Here is a 5,915-nt window from a genome sequence, read left to right as displayed (position 1 = left end):
TTTCTTGCAGGCTAAATCAACAGTGGTACACAGGATAGTAACATGGGTTGCGTTAGCTGGTGAAGTAATGTGGAAAGCTAACATTACATAACTTTGCACCAGATAACATAAGCAACTGCTCGGTGTTAGCCGGCGAGCTAACGTGACTTTCTCTGTGTTTCTCCACCTAATGTGTTCCACCACCTTACTAATGCTCACTTTGTTCTTACTCAACATCATCTGAACCTGTTTGGTCTGATGGGCTTCAGCACATAAACCTTTATTGTTGTTTTGTATCCTTACTTGGAGCCTGTGTTTTGCTGTGAGCCGGTTGTTTTTCTGGTGTTAGTGGGCTGCATGTCGTTAGCTGCCGTGTTGTTGCTGTAGTATGAGAGAGGCTCGGGAGCACGCACAGGGCTGAATCCGAAACGGAGCCCACACATTAAAAGCAGAATATTGGCTGATGCAAGACACGGAGAAAACAGGCGTGTGCTTCATTTCTAAGTGAGTTTTGAACGCACTGACAGTAAGGCAATGAAAATTTGATTAATTTCACTGAAAAAAACTTACATATAGTCACTTTAAGGTGAATTATAGATGCACCTAGCTAAGCGAGCTAGCTAATCAAGCTAGCTAGCTCCGCACACGGCCGTTAACTCAACCGTCTCGTCCAAATATGGTCACATCCGGTGCCGCTGGTTGCAAAAACTCAACATAGCGGCGCCCTATCGGCCAAACTCAAGGCTTCAGAACGGCAGTCCACAAACCAACAGCTGAAGTCCCGATGACTACGTCCATTTCTTACATACAGTCTATGGTTACAACCTAACCCACTACCAGGGTATGTGTGAACACATGATGGGGTAAGTTGTAACAATTAGACCAAAGAAGCAAAAACAGCATATGATATGCTTCAAAAACAGTTATAGTGAAATAAAAGAACAATGTTTCAAACTCTCTGTAACAGACTGCGTTGGTCTACTAGAACAAACTTAACAGCATATAAATACTACAACAATGTACTTAATGAAAAAAAAAAGTACATCTTTATGTGTGTGTCAATGTGTGTATATCCTTAATCAGAGTCACAGTCAGTACTTGAAAAGGGCCCATACAAGTCTGATATGCCAAAGTGAATGGCTACTGCTGTTGTCTTCAATAAATTATGCTGAAAGAAAAATGCTTTATATAGTGGTCCTCTGATTTGTTAATGCTAAGTTAGGGCCGGACAATAAAACAATAACAATAATTATTGCAATATAATTTTTTTCAATAACAGTATAACAAATGTTCAATAAAAATTCAATATATGTTTGACTTTATTCACTTGGATCACACATGAATTAGGACTTAATTTTTTTATTAAAGAGATGGTATTGTGCTCATTTTCAGGTTCAAAATCCTATTTAGGGGTTGTACCAGAACACGTTTACATGGTTTCATTTTCAAAAAACACCATATTTTTTTATCACACTACACATTGCTGCGGCACCTCTTTTCACCCTGTGTGTTGAACGCTTTGTTTTAGCTATGGAGTGATGCATTTTACTTCTAAAAGATCTGTGTTGGGAGTTGCACATGCAAGTACCTTGTTGAGGACCACTAGCCAATCAATAGCAGAGTAGAGCGGGCTCTGAAAAGCCGGAAAAAACGGCTTCGGTTCAGCTGTACGTGTTCCCCTTACCAGCTTCTTCCGTATAAATCGTTTTTTTGCGGTTCTGATATGTGCTGCAGAGATGGACTGGGAGTAAAAAATGGACCTGGACCAGACCAGCCCATCAGAACGGTTCACACAGTATACTCCAGCACGGCCACCCTGCTAATGCACGCACGTACTAACAGGTCCAGCCTTTAATAAACCACCTAGCATCATCACAGCCATTGATCATTATGGCAGTAGTACTTTAAAAAGGCTGCAGAACACACACTGAAATTGTCATGATTGAACTACCTCACATCACATGAAGCCTCAAGATAAAATGAGTCAAATATCCAAAATCCTCACTGAGACAGAGAACTGTCTAACTGCTGCTCAGGGTCAGCTGGTTGGCTTTAAGTCATGCGAGTACACATAATAAAAAAAACTGGTTGAACACATCTCCAAACATACAACGTAACCTAAGAGAGCAGCACCAATCATAAATATAGATTTAAATATAATATACAAATTAACCAATAAAGGTAAAAAAGTACAAAAACACAGCAATAGTCATATCAGGTGTATGAATAGCAACACAACAAATGTTACTGTGTGGCTTTACTCGCCGTTTACACCAGACTGTTGATGAGTTTCAATTGTCAAATTGTCTAGTAAGAGGTGAAGTGGTAGGAACCTTGTCGATGATCATATCTAGCAAATCACTGAAGACACACAAAATATGAATTTGAGAGGGAAAGGACTGATTGGTTTTATATGTACAGGCTGTTTGCAACCAATGGCAGACATTAAATAAAATTAGCTAATTAACAAATGTAAATGTCTACAACATTTATAAATGTAGAATGATGAGACAAAAACTATAAGAATCAAATGAAAATACTTATTTTATCTAAATAAAATTACCCGACAGTAAATCACTGATACTGAAGTGATTTATTTCCCACAAAATCCCCACAGAAAAGTGAAATGCAGACATTCAGAGCTTTACTAACATAAGGCATTAGATTTGAGATTTTTCCACTAACCTGTTTGAACACACAGTTACCTCAGGTCATCCTGTGGAAGGGCGTACTGCGGGTTGCTGACGTACTGCGGTAAGCATGTAGACTCGTTTCCGTTTCCGGTGCTTGTGTGTTGGTACCGTGTTGTACCTGCTCTCACTAAAAAACAGTTACATTTGTTAGATTACAGCAGCCAACTGTCCGCTAAACACTTATTCTTACAGTAATTTTGCCTAAGCACTCACAGTTCTTTCCATCTTTTAGTGACTGCTGTTCAATCTCATAGTTGTTCAAAAGTTTTGGTCGCTGACGCTACAGTACTTTAGCTTAGCTGTTAGCAACTTTAGCTTAGCCGTTAGCGACTTTAGCGTAGCCACAAGCGATGGCTTCTCCCTCTCTCTTGCTCTCCTACTTGTTACTCCTCTGCCTCCTTTAGCGGTAATCCCACTCTCACTAACAACTACATTCTTTAACAGGCTTATGCGCACACACATGTACACACACACACACATGCAGACACATTCACCCACACAGACACAATCAGTCTCACACATTGACACAAATTTAGGTTGTCCATGGTAGAATTATTCCTGATGCTTTTCTTTCAGTTACTCATTTAAATTAATTATTATTCCAGCTCTTGTAGCTGTGCTGTGTTGCTTATTTAGTGTGTGTGACTGTTTCTTGTTTTCATTTTTCTCTTAGTTGTCTTAGTTTATTGCTGCTGTTCGGCTGGTTGTCTTTTACTATTATTATTATTTTTATTGTTGTTTTTGTTTGTGTTTGTTTGTTGTTGTTGTTTTTCTCCTCCCCAAGCCCCCCTCTCTGTTCTATTGCAGGTTTCCTTGCTTTCTGCAATTGGTGTTTCCCACTGCTTTTCCCTGTTGTCCACACCTTCCATCCCCCTTTCCCCCTTCTCTTACAGGTGTTGTCCTTTCTCTGTGCTGTCTGCTTGTGCCCCCCCATCCCCGTGTCTGCTCCCCTGTCCGGCCCGGTGACAAATCAATACATAATTAAATAAATAATAAAACAGACAAAGGAGTATATGAATACTCTCTTGTTAAAGTAAAATCTGTCTGGCACAATATGGTATCCAGGTCATTATACTCTATACCAGGCTGCTGGGCAGGATAGAGGAAAATAGGAACAACCCCAGGTTTCTTTTCAGCTCTGTAGCCAGGCTGACAGAGAGTCACAGCTCTATTAAGTATTCCCATAGCTCTCAGTAGTTACGACTTCATGAGCTTCTTTAATGATAAAATTCTAACTATTAGAAACAAAATTCACAAAGACCTGCCCTCAACTGGTACCAACTTATCACTAAACTCAGGAACCATAGAAACAGCTGTAGAACCAGATATATGTTTAGACTGTTTTGCTTCCCTCAATCTTTACCAACTAACTTCAATAATTTCTTCATCTAAACCATCACCCTGCCTCTTAGACCCCATCCCAATTAGGTTGCTTAAAGATGTTTTACCCTTAGTCAGCACTTCTATACTAGATATGATCAATCTATCTCTATCAACAGGCTATGTACCACAGTACTTTAAAGTAGCTGTAATTAAACCTCTTCTGAAAAAGCCCAAACTTGATCAGGATGTTTTAGCCAACTATAGACCTATATCTAACCTTCCATTTCTCTCTAAGGTTCTGGAGAAAGCAGTTGCTAAACAGCTGTGTGACTTTCTACAGAGCAATAGTTTATTTGAGGATTTTCAGTCAGGATTTAGAGCTCATCATAGCACAGAGACAGCACTGGTGAAAATTACTAACGACCTCCTTATTGCATCAGACAAAGGACTTGTCTCTGTACTGGTTTTGTTAGATCTTAGTGCTGCATTTGATACCATTGACCATCAGATCCTATTGCATAGACTGGAACCTTTCATTGGCATTAAAGGAACCGCTCTAAGCTGGTTTAAGTCTTATTTATCAGATCGATTTCAGTTTGTACATGTTAACGATGAGTCCTCCATGCATGCCAAAGTTAGTCATGGAGTTCCACAAGGATCAGTGCTCGGACCAATCCTCTTCACTTTATTTATGCTTCCTTTAGGCAATATTATCAGGAAATATTCCATAAGCTTTCATTTTTATGCAGATGATACTCAGTTATATCTATCGATCAAGCCGCGTGAAGAGCAGGCATGCTCTGTGTTGAGTGGCTGACCTGCCGCGATTGCTTTATCCATCAAGAGAGCCCGGGGTCAGTAACTTAGTCGGGGAGATCCAGGTAGGGATCGGCTGCTTAGTTTGTGGGATTTGAACATGTTTTATATTATTTATCACACATGAATGCAACAACTGTATAGAGTTGTGTTTAGTTTGGGTTGCAGGTAGTGAGTCACTCTCTGATGGTCTGGCTTAGAGCTCATCCTGCATGTGTGATGAACTTGCCCTTAGTACATTAATTGTGAGCTTTCCTAGCACTGGGTTAACGTTTCAGCTGGTCATTATATTTACTGCCAGCTAGTGTGTGTTTTATGGACTCATTGATATCTCAGCCAACATGTCTTTTAATACCAATCTGTTTTAATACCTACCTATTTTCTGGTCTTCAGGGTGCTAAGGACCTGTTGTTTGTAGCTCCAAGGGGGGCCTACACTATCTTCCAATTTCTTAGTTGTCCATCACCTCTGTTTATTGTATTTCACCTATTTTACCAAGAATGAAAGAGTTAGAGAATGATGTAATGAATTTCTTGGGACCACTGGATAGTAGGATTAGGGTAGTTTGCTCTTAGGGTTTTCTTTATGTAGGTTAGAAGTTCTACTCTATGCATGTGCTTCATTTATTTGTAGTATGTATTTAGACATGTGCTAATTCTTAAAAAAAAAAATATATATATATACACACACACAAAAAATGCGATTCATCACAGCATAGAAATAGTCACTCCCTATTGCCAGTGGCGCTATGACCATGAGTGAATATGAGCTTGTAGACGTGTTCAGGGTGTAAAATTTGGTGTCAGATGTGAGCATGTACAGTGAAGATACAACAACTTCCTGTGTCTTGGACAAGCATGGAACTTTGCTGCCTCAGACACGCTGTTTACTGTAAAGTCACAAGCTTCACAACATAGCATCATCACTGTGTTAAGCCTTTTCTTGGACAGTTTTGAAGTTGATATCAGAATCAGCTTCATAGGAATTTGACTCAGGATTGTACATTGCTCACAATGTGCTTACTCATAATATAATACAATAAAACAATAATAAAATCAGACACAGGCTACAGTATAGATAACACAAATATACACCCTATAAACA

This window comes from Micropterus salmoides, unplaced genomic scaffold, assembly GCF_014851395.1.
Source record: "Micropterus salmoides isolate LMB-PRFRI ecotype aquatic unplaced genomic scaffold, ASM1485139v1 Ms_hic_scaffold_2, whole genome shotgun sequence".
Taxonomy (NCBI): Eukaryota; Metazoa; Chordata; class Actinopteri; order Centrarchiformes; family Centrarchidae; genus Micropterus; species Micropterus salmoides.
The sequence above is the reverse complement of the archived record's forward strand: the minus strand, read 5'-3'. Positions refer to the sequence as shown.